The sequence below is a fragment of the Grammomys surdaster genome, unplaced genomic scaffold (assembly GCF_004785775.1).
Source record: "Grammomys surdaster isolate TR1022 unplaced genomic scaffold, NIH_TR_1.0 255, whole genome shotgun sequence".
NCBI classification, from domain to species: domain Eukaryota; kingdom Metazoa; phylum Chordata; class Mammalia; order Rodentia; family Muridae; genus Grammomys; species Grammomys surdaster.
In genome coordinates, this window is record NW_021604696.1 from 5,921,619 (window position 1) to 5,942,929 (window position 21,311).

Consider the following 21,311-nt stretch of genomic DNA (forward strand, 5'->3'; position numbering starts at 1 on the left):
TTGCTTACCCCATCTTGGAGAAACCTGTACCTACCTACCTACCCTGGGCTTTGCCTTGTTTTTTCCTATTCCTTCTTGCAAAGAACATACACAACCTCCACTTGAGTGTGTTTCTCTTTCTTCTGTGCATCTCTTTCTCTTTACCTGCACGCTCAAGTCTTATGAAGCATTATAAAATTCTCAGCTCTATGCTTCCAACTGGCTAGTCCTGAAATTCTCTTTTGGTGCAAAAGCTACGATCACCAGATTGACTTGAGTTTTGGTCCCTAGAAGTCTAAGAGAACACCTCAGGCTCATGGGGTGGCAATGATGCACTGTGTATACTCAAGGTCACTTAGAAGAGTTGCCACATGGCTTGCTTCTATTTTAACACTCTTGTTTGAAAACGTCTCTGTGTAAAATGAGTATGGTTTCTATCTCAGCTCTTCTATGTTAATTGTGCTGGGATTTCAGACTCTTGTCTGCCTGATGTCTCTATCTATATGCTTTTAAAGTGTCCTGATTTATGACTCTTTGGTTGTATAAATATGAGAAGTCCACTAATCAGTTTCCACACTGGAACACCCTACCCTGGATGACTTGAACCAATGTTTCTAGGCCTGGATTATTTATATTTAGCTCAACCATAAACTCTTATTCCCTTCAAGGGAAAAGTTCAGCTTTCTATGGATAGCCATAAACAATTGGAAGATTTGTTTTAAATTTTTCTCCCAAGCATAGGGTCCAAAGGAGGGGCAACTGACAAGAGGCTTGGCCCAGCAGAGGCTTTTAAACCAGGGCTCATAAAACATACAATCAGACTGAGCCCTGCCTGCCTCACCACACCTGAAGGAAAGCCTGCTCCACAGCTGGATCTGAATGCTTTATGGTATGTGTGGGATCCAGGGAAAGGACTGAGCTAGACATTTCAATTATACTTTGTGAAAAATCACAAGAGCCCATTGTTTAGGACTAAGCTTGGAGTCTTGGCTCCATCAAAACAGGCTTACTGTGGTTTGGCTGAGAATGCCCATACGAGTTCATCTGTTTGAATATTTGGTCCTCTAGTTGATGGAACTGTTTGGGAAGGATTAGGAGGTGTGGCCTTGTAGGAAGATGTGTGTCACTGGGAGTGGGCTTTGAAGTTTCAAAGGCCTCCCTCCATCCACAGTACTCTACCCCCTGCTTGTGGTTGGAGATGTGTGTTCTCAGCTCCTACTCCAGTCCCTTGCTGTCTCTGTTCTGCCATCATGGACTCTAACTCTCTGAAACCATAAACTCCAAATAAACTCTTTCTTTTATAAGTTGCTTCGAGTATGTTGTTTTATTTACAGCAATAGAAAAGTAACCAGTACAGGCCTAGAAGTCAAAATGGAGTTTCTGTTGCAAACTTAACTGAGGATGTTTATCTGTTTATTGGTCTTTCTAGAAGCCACGATGAAAGAGGTAACTAGAAGCCAGGGTAAGACAGATAACCACAGAGTTTCTCAAACAGCCCATTTAAGTGCTAATGAGGTTTCCTCCGTAAAGTCTCTGGGTAGAAAACATTAACATAATTTAACTTAAAGTTAGCCAATCCAGTTTCTTAAGTGTGTGTGTGACAGAGAGAGACAGAGAGAGACAGAGAGAAAGACAGAGACACAGAGACGGAGAAGAAGAGGATAAGGGACAGGGAGAGGGAGAGGGATATTTACAGAGGCCAGAAAGGCGGGATTTGATCCCCTGAAGCTGAAGCTACAATTGTCGATACTTGTAACCACTTGGGTCCTCTGCAGGACCACTGTGCATCCCACCACAAATCTGTCCCTCTAGCTTCAATTATTTTAAAGATTTATTTTTGATTGTTTATATTACTGTCTCACTGTTCCATCTCTCTGCCCATGATTTGTAATGAAAACAGCTTTGAAATTACCTTTTAGGTCTTTTTTTAATTAGGGGAACTATGAAAGTCCTTCTGTGTGACACAGACTTTATCATCTCAGAAAGCATAACTCAGGGGGATAGGATGCTGGGTGAGTGGCCACCAAAATCACTCCAGGCTAGTGCTTTAAGCAGCCCACCACCCCCAGAACCCAAATGCTACCCACCCTGACAGATCTACCCTCAAGGTCAGGGACAGGTGCCCAGGCTTCCTTGGCAACTTAGGGGAGTAAATTTCTGTGTCTTTTGAGACCCTCTGACACAGTGGTTCTCAACCTTCCTAATGTAGCGACCCTTTAATATGGTCCCTCATGCTGTGGTGACCCCAACCATAAAGTTATTTTTCTTGCTGCATCATAACTGTAATTGTGCTACTGTTATGAATCGTAATGTAAATATTTTTTGGAGCTAGGGATCCCACAGGTTGAGAGCCACTGCACATCCTACAAGGATGTTCCAGGCCCATTGGAGAACAGCTGGACACATCAGCCTCAGCAGCTAAGAAGGGTTCTCCATACCGTGCTGCTCTTGAGGAGGCTCTATCACCTCCCTGGACTGAGCTCCTTTTCCACATACCTACTTTTGCTGCTCAAAGACTCGCCTCCCACTGAGGGTCTTGCTGGAGTCCAGTCCTGGGCATGGCTCCCAGAGGTGGCACATCTGTATGACTAAAAGGTCTCAGGTGTGGACTTCTAGGGAGACACTGGGGTAGATTATCTTTTTTGGGTAAGAAGTTGATTTTAAAAATCAGACAGATGACAACATTGTAGATGCTCTGAGTTCAGACCCCAACACCATAGATAACAGACAGTATGGCAGAATCCATGGGGAAAGTCCAGTACCACAAGGCAGAATACAGTCTCTTTTTATAGAACCAAAGGTAGGGAATGAGTTCACAGCATAAGCCTTCAGTCATGCTGTCTCTGGTTCCCAGCAGGCACCAGGGGAGGGATGGGAAATAATTTCAGAGTAGAAATGTTAGGAGAAGCACTTCCAGTTGAGCTGTACTCATCAACAGTGTATGTCACCACTGGTGGCCCTTTGAGGTCTCTTAGTCTAACAGTCACACTTGGGAAGTGAGGAAGCACAGGCATCTGGTGAGTCTGTCAGCAAGCTACAGATCATCAGGCAGGCTTTCACCAGGTGGGTTGTCAGTGGCTGAGGCACTGACAACCTGAGAAGACTGAGGAGAGAGGGGAGAGCTGCTGCATCTAGGACCCAACCTTTCCCTGTGTCCTTGTCTCTGGAGTCGTGTGTCCTAACCTTGTAAGTCAGCGCAGGATGTGTGTCAGGGCAGGCATCATAGCCAAGGCAAACAGACACACAAAGGCACGCACACACACACACACACTGATGCAGACATATACACACAGAGGCACACACACATACACAGAGGCACACACACACTGAAAGGCACACACACATACACAGAGGCACACACACACTGAAAGGCACACACAGATGCAGACACAGATACACACAGAGGCACACACACATACACAGAGGCACATACATACACACAGATGCAGACACATACACACAGAGGCACACACACACAGGCACACATACACTGAGGCATACACACAGAGGCACACACAGAGGTACACACATATACTTCAGAGGCACACACACAAGCACACATACACTGAAGCATACACACTGAGAAGCACACACACATATACACAAGGCACAGACATACACACAGAGGCACACACACACACAGGCACACATACACTGAGGCATACACACTGAGAAGCACACACACATACACACAGAGACATCTTTCCCTTACAACACATGTCATTCTCTTACTGAAAATGTGGAGAAGTCTCACTGACGTTATTACATGATACTAGGGAAATCAGGGTCTCCTCAGGAAACCTCAGAGTAAGCAAATTATAAATCTCAACAGCTGCCTGGAAGCAGAGAATGGAGTAGAAAAAGAGTTGTGTTGGGGTTAAGCAGGCATGGTGGCCAGCCCCCTTGTGGATGTACACCCACTAGCAAGGAGCTTTGGAGAGTGAAGAGAAGTAGTCTTAGCTCTGACCAGCATCTGAAAAAAAATGGGCAAGCTGGGACCCAGGTGAACAGAGCCAACATGGAGGACCTGGAGTGACAGCCCTAGGGCTGGGAATTGTGGGAAGGAAAAGGACATTAGCTCATCAAAGGGTTAATTATTCCTTCTACCTCTTCAGCAGGGCTTAAGGTGAGCCTGCCTTCCTGGGGGTGGCCCCATCTTCCTGAAGGTGGTCCCTTGGTAAGGCTATTGACCCTGACTGACTGGAATGCAGGGTCTCTACACGCAGGCCAGAGGCTTCATTCTTCTGAGCTTTAGGGCTACTGTAACAATTCAGTCTGTACTTCAACCCCTCCAATAAGACAGAATTCCAGCCTCACTCCCCATGTTTCCTGGGGGTGCGTCCCAGCCTGTAGGGTCAGAGTGAACTCAGGCCTGAGCTGCACCCAGGTGGGGGCAGTCTGTGGTCAACCACCTTTCTCACTCACTCAGAAACAATACCTTGGGGTCTGGATCATGAGGGCAGTGGGAAGTGGGTGGGGGTGGGTGGGGGTAAGGGGCAATTCCCCAGACATGAAGAAGGAACACACTTCTGCCTGCCCGGCCATGCAATGTTGTCTTGGAGGAAAAGGGATGGCCTCCCATTCTCAAAGTTCCCCAGCTGGGCTCAGGAAACACCCTCGCAATGGGTGGCCTGACCCCAAAGAAGCTAGGCTGACCAGAGGCTTCCAATTCCTCTTTCCCAGGCAGCTGTTCTCCATCCTCCCCAGCACCTCAGAAAGGGAAGGGTGCTTGTGTGCCGTGTGCCTAAGAAGGCAGGCCAGGCCTATGACTGCATACTCTCTGGGGCTCTGTCTCACTCTATCTCTCTCTGTCTCTGTCTCTCTGTCTCTATCTATGTCTCCCCCGCTCTGTGGCTCTGTTTCTGTCTCTCTGTCTTTCTGCCTCTATCTGTCTGTCTCTCTACCTCTGTCTCTCTGTCTCCCTCTGTCTCTCTGTCTCTGTCTCCCTCTCTGTCTCTCTGTCTCTGTATCTCTCTATCTCTGTTTCTGTCTCTGTCTGTCTTTGTCTCTGCCTCTATTATTTCTGTGTGTATTGTGTATGCATGTGCCTATGCACCTGTGCTGGTTAGAGGTTTGACATTGGGTGTCTTCAATTGCTTCCTACCCTGTTTTTTATTTTTATTTTTTTAAAGAGTTAGACTTATTTCTTTGTTTTCAGTTGGGGAGGGTGACGTGCTCAAAAGAAAACACCTCAAAGGAGTCAGCTACCCTCCTTTCACCCACACAGGTAGTCCCAGTCCCAGAGCGTGGAACTCAGGCTTGGTGGCAAGAATCTACTTCTTCCTCGCTTTGCCCATTCTCTCAGGATCCTTCTGTGGAGAGACCACAGGCATTAGTCACAGGGAACTTTGAGCTAGAGGGAGCCCAACAGCCTGGAATCCAGAACGTTCTCTCCCAGCTTGGTCTGTCTGCCAGTTTCTCCTGTTAGCCATTCAGACATCCACCTGCTATTTTCCTGGCCTTGAGCAATTTCAGGTCCTGGGCACATGGAGCTGGTGACCTCAGCAATGTGTACTGTCTGTCAATGGCAGAAGCAAAGAGAACAAGCCCACAGGTTTGTGTCAGCTGCATTTGAGCTAGGAAGACCTAAAAGGAATTGCAGATCCGAGACCTGATCAAAGGATGTGCACAGGCATATTTGACTGAGAGCCTAACAGTCTTAAGTGACCCTGTAGAGACATTTAAGGCTTCTGGGAAAGGCCACCAGGGCAAAGGTCACATGGCGGGGGTAATGCTCAGATGTTCTAGAAAGGACAAGCCCTGTGTACTCTTAAACAAGGGTACAAGGCACACTAACAGGCACAGCATAGACCCAAGTGCCCCATCCTGCCTGTGGAGAGCGCCCTACATAAACACCCCCAAGTGCTCCACCCTGCCTGTGGGGAGCACCATACATAAACACCCCTGAGTGTTCCACCCTGCCTGTGGGGAGCACCATGCCATGAGCACCTCTGAGTGCATAAAAATGAAAAAGGAAGTTGAATGTCAGCATTCTTCCCTCCCTGCTTCCGGGCTGTGCTGATGGTGTGGCTAGCTGCCTCCCATTTCTCTGGCCAGTGCTTCTTCACCATGATGGCTGTACCCTCAAGTGGTAAGCCAAAAAGTCAGTTGTGAGTGCATCCTCATAGGTGTGTGTGAATCATGTGGATCTTCACATGTGGGTGCATTTGGACAGGTGTCTGAGTGTACATCCTCACAGGCCTACAGTGTATTTGTGCAGGCTCCATTGATTCAGACACACCATGGAACATACGGTTTCCCTGTATTCAGAATTCTGAGCTTCTTACAGCCATGCAGCTACCTGTACAGTCAGCCGCATGCACATAAGATCTCAAAATGTCTTTAGGAGTGCTGGGAATGTAGCTCAGTTGTTAAGAGTGCTGGCTTAGCATCCAGAAAGCTGAGTTTGATCCCCAACAGACGGCTTATGATTACAAAAATGGCACAGTCCTTTACCCACCCACCCCTGGGTGCTGGGAATTTATAGCTAACTCTGTTTACTCATTCTTGATTTTAAAAGTTATTTATTATGTGTGTGAGAGAGTATGTGTGTGTGTTGCATGTCTATGTGTGGGGGGTACAAGTGTCCTACAGTGGGAAGGGTACAATGTTCCTTGTCAAGGCAGGCAGGGTCTCTCATTTCCACTGCTTTGTGTTCTCCAGAATAGCTGGCCCATGGGTTTCTGGGTGGGTTCCTGTCTTTGCCTCCTGTATCAAAGGAGTTACTTACCTAGCTTTTCTGTGGGAATTTGGGAGGTTGAAGTCAGGACATCAGGCTTTTATGATAAGTGCTTTTTTCTTTGTTTGAATTTTGTTTGGGGATGCAGTTTTGTTTTGTTGTTGCTGTTTTGGACATGGTCTCACTGTGTAGCCCTGGTCAGTGGCCTGGAACTTGCTGTATAGACCAGGCTAAATCATAGAGGTCTGCCTGTCTGTGCCTCCTAAGTGGTAAATGCTTTTGTTTGCTGGACCATCTCACTGGCCTCAGAGGGCTGTGTGTGTGTGTGTGTGACTATGTGTGAGTCTGAGTGTGAATGGTGTGTATGAGTATGTGTATGTGAATGTGTGTGTAAGTGTGTATGTGTATGTGAATGAATGTATGTGTGTGTTTATGTGTGCATGTGTGTGCGATGGTGTGTGTGTGTGTGTGTGTGTGTGTGAGTGTGATGGTAGGGTCCCTTGACGTGGCAGTGTCCGTGTCAAACAGTACACATTCACTAGGGACTTACCTCTCTCCCTACACACAGACATAAAGAATAGCAGAATGGAAACTCCGATTCATTCGAGTCAGCCCCTGTTCTCATACCCCATCTCCTTTTCCCGGCTGTCATTTGAGTGTTCAACTCGGTTCTCCTATCTAATTACTCCCTGGATGGAAACCACCCTGCCCACCACAAGCCCCGCCCCGCCCACCACAAGCTCCGCCCCGCCCACCGTGCTCTTATTCACTTTTTTTCTGAGGTAACTTTGCATCTGACCTCTGAAAAGCCCCAGAATGATGAGCTGCGTGCTGCTAGTGAGGCACGCTGGTGTGTGAATAACCAGAACTGCTCACATCCAAAACATCTGGCCCCCACAGCACTCGGAGGAGCTAATGAAATATTCAGAGGCTGGCCGCTACAAATTGGGATGCAGAGGTCCCACCCTCCCTTGGCTTTCAATTTCCTTTTTTCGGAGTTTAGTTCTCCAATATCAATTTCTGTTTGTAATAAATATTTAAGCACTCCGCCTGCTGGGCTTGCAACACAGGGGCGCTCCAAGCTGTAAAGCCCCAGAGCCTCTGGCCGCTCGGCCAGCTGACCTGGACCACACGCAGGGAAGATTGCCAGGAGGGCTCTACCCTTTATCCCTACAGCGACTGAAAAAGATCTCTCCCTTAGGCTTGTCTTCTGTGTCCAATCAAAGACTGCATCTCTCTGATTACACTGTCTTCCATCCCTCCACCCCACCCCCTGCCCGGCCAAAGACTGATCTAGGACTCAGCAGGACATCAATATGTGGTTATCAAAGCAGCTAGACCAAGACCACCAGAGAAGCCTGTTGTAAAACTGGAGGTAACCTGGGAGCTGAGCCCTCAGAGGCTGCCCTGCAGCCTGGTCCATACTCCATCCATTCTCCCATGGATGCTCAGTGTTCCTTGCTTTACCCAGCCAACCCTGCTGCTTCACCTTTTTCTACCTTTCCTCCTCTTCCTCCTCCTCCTTCTCTTCTTTTTGCAATAGTGTCTCACGTTTCCCACTAAAGCCTCAAACTCACTATGTAGTCAAGATGGCCTTGAAAATCTGATCCTCTTGTCTCTAGTGGGAGATGGGGGCCTGCTTCTAATGTACTTGTAGTTGTGAGCATCAAATAACGTGGAGGGAAGGACTGACTGCCCCAGGTTTTTGCTCAGAGACTCTGAGGGGAAAAAAAAAGGATCTGGTCTCCATTGAGGAGTTTCCCACAATCCATTGCTAAAATTGAAGAGAACCTACTATCTTCTCTCTGGGTCTTTGCAAATGCTAGGCAAACACTCTACCAACTGAGCTATATCCTCAGTTTCTTCTCTGTTCTTCGAGACGCATGTCTGGGATCCTTTAACTCCAGAACATCATGTCTGGGATCCTTTAACTCCAGAACATCACTTCTGGGCTTTATGAGGCTCTAGGAGTTTGTGATAAGGGGGGGGGGCAGCAACCCTAGAACATTCATCTATGTGACACTGCATTTATCAATATCCCTGGGTCTTCCAGGTGCTGGCCAATCTTAAGGACAACCAGTGGTTGTGCATGGCATGCAGACAGCCCTTCAGGGAGTAGACCCCAGGGCCTGCTTGCCAGTCTACTGTTCTCACATTCTCCCAGAAGGAATTGGCTCAGCCAGCTGTTTTCTTTGCCTCTCCTTGACCTGAAAATCAATGACACCATAATTGTATTGATTAGGGCACTTTGGGGCTGTTTCTCCTCTCAGCCTTCCAAAACAAGAAGCAATCAGCCAGATGAGCTCCAGAGGACCCCACAGGTTGGCTCTTTTAGGGTTAGCTGTTCTTGCTTCTGCCCCACAGCACCCATCTTAAATGAGATGGTGCTTGGGTATCACAGGTGATAGCAACAGCTGCCAGCATGGGTCAGGGGGTATCCCAGTGCATGCAAACCAAGGTCCCATATGGCAGAAACTGGAGAGAGACCTTCTCTCCAGGCCAATCCCTGCAGAAGTCTGAAAGAAGACCCTGAGCTCAGACAACACTGGCCCTCACAGAATGCTTACTTCTCCAGCAAGAGCATGCATATTCTACACTGCTTAGTGCTTTGCAGCCACTACTGAGGGGGCTGACACATCCCTGCAATTAGCTGTATGCCCCCAGGAAAAGGTGTCGGTATGTACATGTCTAATACATCTTGATAAGGCCATCTGCAGTCAAAGAAAAGTTTACACAGGTGTCAGCGACGTTTATAGAGAAAGTTTGGGGGAGGTGGAGCTGAATGGAAACCCACAGATGCCTGAAAGGCAAGTGGAATCATCCATCACAGGGTTGCCCATGTAGATGTCCTGGGGGGCCCACTGTTGGATAGGAACAAAGAGAAAACCATCACCATCGCAGCCAGATGGTGTGGTCCCCGAGCCATTTGCTGCTCAGATGGACAGGGCAGAGCAAGCAAAAAGCCAGGACTGCTATTGATTGGCTTCAACAGGACTGTAGTGCCCCCCCAAAGATCTGCTACTCAGTCTGAGTCTTCACAGAGCCCCCAAAGTTTTCAGCCCCTTCTCAGATGTTTTTGCCTTCCCATTGTGGGAAAAGCCAGTGAGCATGGGCCCTGGCGCCAGCCATTCTGTGGCTATTCGGGAGCTTCCCACTCTTGTAAAAGGATGACCATACCGTTTATCTGCCCACTTTCAGGTCCTGGAACCTTCTGGGATTATCTTATCTAATGCTGTGTCCTCCTTGGTCCTCGCTGTCCTTAGACGTTTGGACCTTTCTAACTCCTTTCCCTGCCCTTTGTCAGTGAAGTCAGCGACAGAGCACATTTCTTTACTGTCATTCACAGTGGTCCGAGGAGTTGCCTTGGGGGGGTTCCCATAATCTTTTAGGGAACTTGACTCACATAAAACCATATCCTTGGCCATGACAGAAAACAATTTCAGGGTGAATCAGCAGGGAAGAGAACTGGGGGGGGGGTTATTAAAGGACATCTTAACATGTATTTTAAGCATGAGGGTTAATAGAAAAAGGCTTTCAGGAAGAAATTGTGGCGTGCCCAGGAATATAGAGAGACCCAATCATAATCTTGACTAGTCATCACCAGTTCCAGTTAGGTGATTCCCAAGTTATTCCTCCAAAAGCCACTGAGACATTTTTCTTTTGTTTACTGTCTCTCTCTCTTTCATAAATGAGGTCGTAGGGTGGCTCTGGAGGTGCCTTGGGTGGAATTACAATCGGCTAAAATAAAACCAGGAGAGCAGAGTTGCTCCCCAGAGTTAAGACACAGCCTTTTCCTGTGCAAGTTTTTGAGAAGCATCCTAGAAGACCACAGTTTCCAGCTGGAGAGGAAGACGGGCCTCAAAAACTAATCGTGTTGGAATTCTTGAGTCTCAGCTGGTGAGCTGCCTCAACCAGACGCCAGGATGAGGGGGCAGTTCCTCTCTCGTGGCTCCCGCCATGCCCCTTGTTTTCTTTCCTTGCTCACTTCAAACAAAAAGTTGATAAAAGATACAGTCCTGGCTCAGTTCAGTTTCCTGAGTTTCAATCTATCCCCTTCCTGCCTCTTGTAGCATCTCTAGAGAGCGTTGGTTATTGGGCTGATCCAGTGGTCCAAGCCAGCGCGCGCACACACATGTCAGGTACACAGTGTAAACCAAGCCCTTGGATCAGATACCAAGGGACTCAAGGAGAGATCAGACGTAAGATGACTCATCCTGGGGAGAGCAGATGGGGACATGTAGCTTAATGTGGCAGCTGTGAAGGACATCGTGTAATATAGATCCTTCCCCAGGCTCCTTTCTGCCAAACTAGGGCAGTGAGGGCACACCAAACCTGCAGCCCATGGGCTACAGGTAGCCAGATAAAGCTATGAGTGCCTAACACAAAACCATAAACTTAGAGCACTCTGAAATTCGTTCTTATGGTGATTTTGTTTGTAGCTCAATTGAATGGATCCCTGGTGTCAAACTGTAGACAATACTGTATCAAAACATCAAAAGGTGGGCAAGCCAGGGACTCGATCCTCCAGATAAGGAAACTGAGGCCCTGGGTGGCTGGCCAGGCTTGTGCCTTTCTCTCAGGCCTGTTGACTTACTATCTCTTGCTACTCTGAGAATCCTGTCTTCCTGTGTCCTCTGCCCTTCAGCTGCAGTAGGTGTCTGTTCCTACTAAGTCAGACCCAGGACACACTCTCTGGTCAGCTAGAAGCTTGTTCTGGGGGCCTGTAACTCAGACATCCCCTCCATTCTGCCTCCATGTCTGACCTAGGAACCTACATGGTGGTCCATACTGTGGAAGGAAGCCTTTTGCCAGCCAGCCAGCCAGCCACATGAAGGCCACCTTCTGCCCCAGCACCCTGACGTCAAGTGGCTGTTATTTCTGACTCTTCCACCCACCCTCCCTCACCTCACCTTTCTGAACTCCTCCTTCCACTTTCTCTTATGTTTTCAGATGCTGCTGCCTCCCTCTACCTTTGGAAGAGGAGGGAAAAGTATCCGTAGGCGTGGAACCCAGTTTCTGTGACGGCCTAGGCAAAATGCCTGGGCCGCCTGTCACGTTTTATTTCAAAAGATAATTCTATTTTGAGCAAAAGAATAATGAAAAGACTTCTCCAGCTGTCCTGGAAAGAACTCTCTTCCTTCTCCTCAGAAGCCTGCATTCCCGTAGGCACCCTAGGCATCCCCACTGCTACAGCACACATGCCTTTCCTGGTACCATCCTCACATTGCTGTGGGCTCACACCAGAGCCTCTGTCAGCATGGACTGGCCCCTTGCCCTCAGTGAGGACTTGTGATTCCTCACCTCAGGAAAGCTAATGTCCTTTCCTCCTCAGCACCCACACAGAGTCTTTCCCTTCAATCCCATCCTGCTGGCTACCCCTGCCATTGATCTTAAGGCTCTTCTGTGCTAGCACATTCAGGGAAGACTGGTATATAGAGACACACAAGCAGCACTTACCAAAGGAAGGAGCCTTGTAAACAGACCGACTCTCACTGGCCATGAAACAGGCATAATGGCGGGGCATCTCAATGGTGGGTTAATTAAGAACAGGAGTTACACATGGATAGTGGATGCCCTGCTGGGAGTTTTCCCTACAAACCTGAAATGCATGAAGAACTCAGTACTGCACCATAGCGTAGGGACTTGGGACCACCAGCCAGCCAGCCACTGACCACGCCTGTCTCTGGCTCCAAGCCCCAGCTCAGACTGCTATGGATGCTTTCCCTAGAGGAAGTAGGATCTCTTTTATCCAACGTGCATGGCAGCTACGGAAAGGTCTAAGCCATAAATGTTTCCCCAGGGCACCTGTCCTAGCTAATTTTAGGTTAATTTGACACAAGCTAGAGTCATTTGGGAAACAAGAACCTCAATTGAAAAAATGTCCCAGCCAGACTGACCTGTGGGGCATTTTCTTGATTAACGATTGATGTGGGTGCGCCCAGCCCACAGTGGGTGGTGTCACTTCTGGACCTGTGGTCCTAGAGCTGAGACTGAGCAAGCCCTGCTGAACAAGCCACTAAGCAGAGTTTTTTCATGCTCTCTGCTTCAGTTCCTGGCCCTGGCTTCCCTCACTGATGGAGTGTTAAGTTGAAGTAAACCCTTCCCTCCCCACTAAGTTGTTTTTGTCACGGTGTTATGTCAGAGCAATAAAAACCCTAACAAAGATGTCGCCCAGCAACCCAAGGGGGGGAAAGCCTGCTCTGGCTGGCTTGGATCTCAAAAGCAGCAACAGGGGAGCCTGCTCCTAGCAGCAGTCAATCAAGAAACTTACCCATCTGCATTGCCCTGAGAGAAAAGAGCCTATGATTTTCAGCTGTCGCCTGCCGAGCAGAAAGAAGGAAGGTTGGGTCCTTGCGTGTGTTTTTCTTCTTCTCATATCCTCCAAGGACAGCATGACGTGTTCAAACGCAGCCTGTGCAAAATCAACTGTCCTCATGACTTGCCTTGTATTGGGTGGGATTCAGGTTGGACTGGGAACTCCCATGGGAAAGCATGGTAGAGTCCTGCCTTCTTTTGAAGTGTCACACTAAGTTGGTCCTCCTGGCCATTGACACTTTCAAAGCAACATCAGGCCTGTGCAACCCTCAGTTAAAACAAAGCGAAATAAATACACATGACAGAAACCTTGGCGGTGTGGGAAAATGTTACGTTATGAGAAACTCAGAGCAATCAAGAAGGGGGAGGGTGAACACACTTGGTTCTCATGCTGGGATGGAAGGCAGTTCTGAAGTGGGTGGTCCACGAAACGGACAGGCAAGGTCAGAGCTGAAGTACATCACCCAAGGAGATACGAGGTGACAAGACAAAACTTGGAGGAGGAAGGGAGCGGAGGAGGTAGCTTAGTCAGTAAAGCACTTGCTGTACAAGCACATGGATCTCAGCTTCATCCCTAGGGCCCACCTAAAACACAGGCCTTGCTTGTGGTCCCTGAGCTGAAGACATGAAGACAGGCAGAGCCTGGGGGCTCACTGGCCAGCCAGGCTAGAGGAATAGGTCAGCTCTAGGCCATTAAGCATCTGTCTTAGTTAGGGTTTTACTGCTGTGAACAGACACCATGACCAAGGCAACTCTTCTAAGGACATTTAATAAGGGCTGGCTTACAGGTTCAGAGGTTCAGTCCATTATCATCAAGGCGGGAACATGGCAGCACTCAGGCAGGCATGGTGCAGGAGGAGCTGAGAGTTCTACATCTTCATCTGAAGGCTGCTAGCAGAATACTGACTTCCAGGCAGCTGGGATGAAGGTCTTATAGCCCACACCCACAGTAACACACCTATTCCAACAGGGCCACACCTTCTAATAGTACCATTCCCTGGGCTGAGCATATGCAAGCCATCATAGAAGCCTAGTCTCTAAAGACAGGTGGTTAGCCCCTGAGGAACGACACCTAGATGACATCTGCCCTCCACATGAATGCACACATGTGTATGTACAGCCTTACAATGACACATATGCACACATATCACAGTTTAAAATGTTTGAGGGGCTGGAGAGATGGCTCAGCAGTTGAGAGCACTGGCTGCTATTCCAGTGGACCGGGGTTTGATTCCCAAACCCCCATAGCAGCTCAAGGTCATCGGTAACCCTAGTTCCAGGGGATCCAGTGCCCTTTTCTGGCCTCCACAGATACCAGGAATTCACATGATTCACTGACATACACAGAGGCAAAAACCACTCACACATGTAAAAGGCAAGAACGTGTTTTAGATACTTTGCACGAGCTGTGTTTCTTGGTTTGATATGAGGAACTGAATATGAATGCATGGGTTTGATAGATAGAAACTAGAGCACATTTGATTCCTTGTTTATTACAAATTATTTATTTAAAAAAAAAGAGCAGCTGCATAGCACCTGCTTGCTCAATTATTTAAGACATGTTTTTAGCTAGACCTTGGCTAGTACTGAGTTGGAAAAGTAGAATTATGTTCCAAGGGATTTAGAGTAATTGACAGCTCTTCCTTAAAATAAGAGAGGCACTTGCCAGGAAAGCAAGTTATATAAACAGTTAAAAATGAGCTTGAAAGTGAATGCTAAAAAGGAGCCAAGTTTGTTAGGACTCTCATATTATTATTATTATTATTATTATTGTCATCATTATTATTATATTGTTGAGTTCTGAGCTGCTTATGTATTCACTTACATAATTATTTATTTCTCTGTGTGCATATGTGTATAAGTGAGTATTAGGGTGTTGATGTGTCTGACATGTGAAGGTATAGGTGCAAAGTGTTGTTCAACATCCAAGAGAACCTCCCCTATGCTGGTGCAAAATAAAGTAGGTCCTCAGAAAAGTCTCTGGCAATGGCACACGTGGGAAGGGGAGTGCAGTATCCAAGTGGACATCTGATGAGAGTGTAGAAGGTATCTAAAACAAAACAAACCAGTAAAAGCCTACAAATACATCATCCATAATGGAGAAAACAGTGATATTTTCCAAAGATCAAGAACAAGACATGTTAATTTAGCACTTCTGTTTGGGATTGCGCTGGAGCAGGTGGTTGATGCAGTAAGTCAAAAAAAATGAAACAGACACACGGATTGGAAAGAAAATAAATCAGTTCTATTCACAGATACCACAATTATCTGTGTAGACAATCCCATGGGGAAAAGACTCTAACAACTAATAGGGTAAGTAAGCGTAGTGCGCTCTCAGATCACAAACACACCAAACAAAGGTATTTTAATAAACTGTCAACAGATGACATACATTGAAAATACAAGATAACATCATATGCTTGGGAATAAATCTCACTAAAGAACTGGAAGCTATAAAACAGTGCTGAAAAGCATCTAAGAGACATCTCATTTTTACTGGTTGGAAGACCCAACATCAAGCTATTGCTTCTCTTAATCTACAGACTCCCAACTATTGCAGGCAAGCTGACTCATTTGCCTATGTTGACAAAATGGTTCTAGCATGTACGTATAAGTCCTCAGCATCTAGAATACCTAAGGCAGCTTTGCAAAGACCAATACTCCCTGATATGAAAACGTATTGTAGTACTACAGTAATTGTAAGACAGAATAATGGACTGGAGAGATGGGTTAGTCTGTACGGTGCTTGCTATGTGTGCTACTTAGTTTTAACTGCCAAATTGGCATAACTAAAAGTCAACTGAGAAAGTCTCAATTGAAGGATTACCTAGATGAGATTAGACATATTGGTAGGGGACTGTCAATTATTAATTGACCCAGACCATTGTGGGCGATATCATCCCCTAGGCCGAAAGCCCTAAACTGTGTGAGAGTGAAAGCTAAGAATAAGCAAGCAAGCGAGAGAGGATGTGTTCATTATCTTTGCTCCTGGCTGACTATGATGTGACTGTTGGCTTGAGTTTCTGCCTTGACTGCTCTAGACTGATGGACTATAACCTGGAACTATAAGGCAAATAAAGCTTTTCCTCTCCTCTGCTGCTTTTGTTCGGGATATTTTATCACAGCGACAGAAATGAAGCCAGAACACTGTGTGGGACGTAAGGACCTTCATTTGGTCTCCCAGAAGCAGCATGAAAAAAGCAGGTAAGATAACACACATTTATAACACCAGGGCTGGGAGGTGGAGACAGGCTGCTATCCTCAAGACTCACTAACCATCTAGCCTGGCTGCAAAGGCAATTTCCAGGTAAAAGTGAGAGGCCCTGTCTCAAAAACCAAGGTGGAAGAGGTTTGATTGGCACTGGTGGCAGGAGGTGATGTATAAATAAAAGAAAGCAGATTCTTCAGGAGCAGAATTGTTCATTTAATCACAACTATTGAAAGGCAGTAGTCTCTTAAGAAAATAGAGACTGTGCACACATGGTGTGTGGGGGTGGGGGAGAAGTGTCTTAGGGTTTTGTAGAATAGAAAGGGGGGACCTTTGGAGAGAGAATGGTCCTCTGCAGATCAGTTCCCCTGCAGTCTGAAAGAGGTAGGTACCCGTGGGATGGTGTGTGGCTCGCCCAAGCAGAAGCTTCCACAGGTGTTAGTCAAGTCAGCTTTCCTGTCAAGAACGTCTCAGTCCACCTGATGCTTTTAGGTAGTTAACTTTTCCCACTGCATCTTGAGAAACAGTTATGGTTGACCTCTGTCTTCCACTGAGGTTCACAAATGTGCACAGAGAGGTTACAGTTGAAAGGTACTTGCCTTTAAGTTACCTATTTCTTTATATATTGTGTGTGTGCAAACAGGTATGTGTACATGTCACAGTGCATGTGTGAGTGTCAGAGGACAACCAGTGACAGTCGGTGCTCACTTTCCACAGTGTGTCTAGTCAGGATAAAACTCTTTGGGTTCATCAGGGATCACACTCACCAACTACATCATCATACTGGCCCCAGGATGTCAGGTTGTGTGTCTGGTGAGTGGAGGAGATGACCTATCCTGCAGGCCCAGCCCTGCTTCTCTGTCTCTCTTCAAGCAGGACTTATGTAGGCCTTGACTTCTATGTACTTGAGGATGGACTTGAACACGGTTTCCTCCTGATCCTGCCTCTGGGTGCTTCCCTTTTCTTTGTTATTTGCTTGCCTCCAACTTATTCATGTAAATCCTTTTAGACACATCTACCTGAACTACCTCTGGTTACAGCTTGCAGCACAGAAAGGGGCCATCATCACATACATATTGTAAGAGGAATTCAAATCTAAATGATACTTCTGACAGAATGAGGGTGATTGCGATCGCCTGCCTACGTGATGCCTTTTGTGAGCCTCTAAATGGGAAACTATAGCTTAAGCTTATGACAAAGGTGATTTTTTTCTTCAGTCCCAAATTTTACAGTTAACTCTTCAGTCTCTATATTTTAACTAGGCCTGCCTTACCAAGATACAGACCTGGAATAACAGACTTTTTAAAAGATGCAGTAATGATGGGAGGTGGGGAAAGAGAACAAAGAAGAAAAGGCACTCAAACCTATGCATTCATACAGTAACTCTGTAATTTCAAGTTAAAAGGTCACCCTGAAAATGTTTATGTTCACACACACACACACACCTTGACACATTTCTTGAATTAGACATGCCAAGAATAATTTTTATCATATAGTACGTTGATTTTAAAGCTGTAAGAAAATTTATAAAATGGTTAAAGGAACTCCTCCTTAGTTATTTTTAGGAATTCTGGAGGCATATTTAATTTTCCCTCGTGTTGTTTTAGAAGCAAAATTGCAGGTAAAAGCAATCTCATGGAACAAACAATCATGAATACATGACTATGTTAAGTCAATGTACACTCTTGGTTTAATAAAAGATAGAGAATCTTCACCCCTGTATCTTTGAGATACAAGAAAGCCCCAGTGAATACAAAAATATCAAAAGATGAATCGTGTGTAATCTTAGGTTAGTATCTTCTCAGCTTTCAGAGCTGATCATCAGGGAAGGGAGATACTTAACAAACAGTAACTGTTTTTAAATGTCAGAAAATCTCACTTTGTATATCAGCAGAGCAATCTGACATTCTTTATCAAATCTCAGAGGGTCCCGATAACTCAGGAAAGCTGCACTCAAAACTTTGTGTTTTAGTTTTCACCTGGGGAGTGAACACACATTGCCTCTATCTCTATGTTTTATCATTAAAGGGGCTGCAACAAGCTCTTCTTTTGAGAGAGAGTTTTTCCCTGTGGGGATTGTTAGAGAAGAGAGTAGAGAGACTAATAGAGAGGGAGGAAGAGGCAAGGTCAGGTAGAGATGGACAAAAAAGTGGGAGACTGAGAAAGTTAAATTCCATGCTTGCCAGTCTAGCTCTGGTCAGTTGACACACCACCACATGCCCAGGTCACAGCACAGATCTACAGATATGAAAAGTCAAGGCAGTATGTCTGCCCTCAAACCCACCAGTCCTATAGAAATGTTCTCCACTGAGAATTACCTAGATTAAAGCCAGGGCACAGAATTTAAAAGAATGATCATGAACTTGACCAAAGAACTTCAAGGTGTTTAAAAATGATGGGGGGAGGGGAGGTTCAAATCGAAGAACCTAATGAGGATAATGATAAATGCTTGAATGATACTCAAGAAAATACAAATATGCCTTCAACTGAAGGAAACAGAAAAGATTATTCAGGGTTTGAAAACTGAATTCAGAAAGGAGATACAAATATTGATGAGAACTCAAGGTGAAATGAAGATCAAGTTGAAAAACTCACTAACCCAATAGAAAACTCAGGGGAAAGGCTTATGGGCAAAATGGATCCAGTAGACTGCCAGGATTTGAAGATAAAGAAGATGAATTGGAACACTCAAATAAAAAATATGATTTTTGAGAGAAAGAGAAAAAAAACTCTCAAGAAACATGCAACAACTCTAGGACATCGTGAAAAGACCTAATCTTCAAAGTATAGGTATGAACAGAGGACAACGATCCCAGATCAATGGAAGAGACCAGATCCTTAACAGGATAGGGGAAAACTTTCTTCACATGAGGAGTGCAAACCCAAAAATACCCAAGAAGTGCACAGAAGAGACAGGACCCAAAAAGAAGTTCCCTGTGGCATACTTCAGTCAAAACATTAAATATACAGAATGAAAAGAAAGCTCTGAAAGCAGCAGGAGAAAAATCTCACGTTCTGTCACTCATAAAGGAAACCCCACCAGAATGACAGCTGATTTCTCTACAGAAATTTTATTAGCCAGAAGAACCTAGGGCAATGAGCTTCGAGTTCCAAATGGACACGAATGCTAGCCTAGGCTACTTCACACAGAAAGTCTACCTGCCACAGTTGAAAGAGAAAGAACAACTGTCCATGATATAAACATCCTAAAAGAAATGGCGTCCACTCAACCAGCCCTATGGAGAATACTGGAAGCTGTAGTTCAGACAGAGATGAATAATCATAGCTGAAAGACTATAGAAAGAAAGTGACTGAGACTATAATTACTGAAATACAAAACAGAACTGAAAACACCAACAGAAACAGCAGCTACAGGAGGAGAGCGGCCAACACACACCTTCAAGTAATTAAGGTTAAGTATTAATGGTGACAACCCCCCAGTCAAAAGACACGATTTTGTTGAGTGGACTAAGAAATAAATTCCATCTTTCCATTGCCTACAAAAGACTCATTTTGCCTTCAAAAATAGGAGTCAGCTTTAAGCAAAAGGGTGGAAATAATTATTCCAAGCAACTGGATCCAGGAAACATGCAGTTGTCAATAACACTGTATGGGGGGCGGGGGGAGACTTTAAACTGAAACAAATCCGAAGAGATAAATAAAGAGACTTTATTCTAACCAAGGTGACAATTAACCAAGAAAACGTCACAATCCTAAACATGCAGGCACCATCCCTGGCATGCCCACTTTTATAAAACCAAAACAAGACCCCACATACAATTGAGCTTACACTTAAATGCATGGGTTGACTCCAACTCAGTTACTGATTTCAATACCCCAACTTCTCCAATAGATGGATCACACAGATAAAAAATGACGGGAACCTCAGAATTATAGGACACCATACATCAAACAGACATGAGAGATGTGTACATAAAATTCCATACAAACAGCAAAGAATATAAAGCCTACTCAAGAGGCCACCAAAGCATCTCTAACCTAGGCCACTCATTTGAACACATACACACATGCATATGCACACACATGCAAAATCTTAATTCAGAAATAACTCAAAAGTAATTAAATACCTGCATGTATTCTTTCGAACCCAAATACAATAATACTTAAAATCAATACTAAGTGAATTTCTAATAACTACATAAATTCAGGAAAATTAAATAACACAATACTGAATGATGGATGAATGGGTCAAAAAAGAAACTAACAAAATTTTTCCTGGATTAAATGAAAATGAAAACACAACACACACACACACACACATACACACATACACACACTCCTTTGGAACACATTAATTTAACAGCAGTACTAAGATTCTACATTAAAATGCCAAAAAAAAGCACAGATGAATGACTTAATAATGTATGCAAGAATTTGGCAAAACAAAAGCAAAACAAACCCAGCAGACAGACAGCAAGGAATTATTTTAAAAAACAAAAAACAAAAAAACCCACAGAGGTGAAATTAATGAAATAGAAACAGAGAAAACAGTACAAAGAGTCAATGAATCTAACAGGTAGTCCCTTGAGAAGATAAACAAGATCAACAAACTCTTGACTGAATTAACCAAAAGAACGAGAGAAATGACCCAAATTAATAGAATCAGAGATGAGCGTGGAAACATTACAACAAACACCAAAGAAATTCAGAATATTATACGGGGATCCTTTAAAAGTGTATACTTTATTAAATTAGATCCACCTCAAACAGCTCAGGCCTAAATGATTCACAGCAGAATTCTACCAGTCTTTCAACTGTTTGCAATCAATTCTTCTTAAATTACTCCCAAAGGAGGAAGGAAGAGGAGAGGGGAGAGAGGAGGGAGGAAGGAAGAAAGTCAAATCTTCCAAGTTCTTGGTCTGAAGTGTGTTTCATCTTCACCAATGGGCACTCACCTTCAGCCTGTGGGATGAAATAACCTATATTATTTCAGGAATCTCTTGGAGTCCCCTGACTAAAAACTTTAAAAGAGTTTTCTCATTCTAGGTTCTGGGGTTTTTGTTAAATGGTCATATGGGACTTGTGGGGAGCACTGTCAGCCCAGGAGGCACACTCATCATAGATAGATAGATAGATAGATAGATAGATAGATAGATAGATAGATAGATA

The 21,311-nt window shown here is 45.3% G+C and overlaps 1 long non-coding RNA gene across 1 annotated transcript in view; it reads right to left on the reverse strand.

The window, feature by feature from the left end:
- Nucleotides 1–20,866: 20,866 nt before the first annotated feature.
- Nucleotides 20,867–21,311, reverse strand: part of LOC114627597 — a 13,237-nt gene continuing 12,792 nt past the window's right edge. The window contains exon 2 of the long non-coding RNA XR_003712378.1: nt 20,867–21,104. This is a non-coding gene — a long non-coding RNA (uncharacterized LOC114627597). The remainder of the gene's footprint in view (nt 21,105–21,311) is intronic.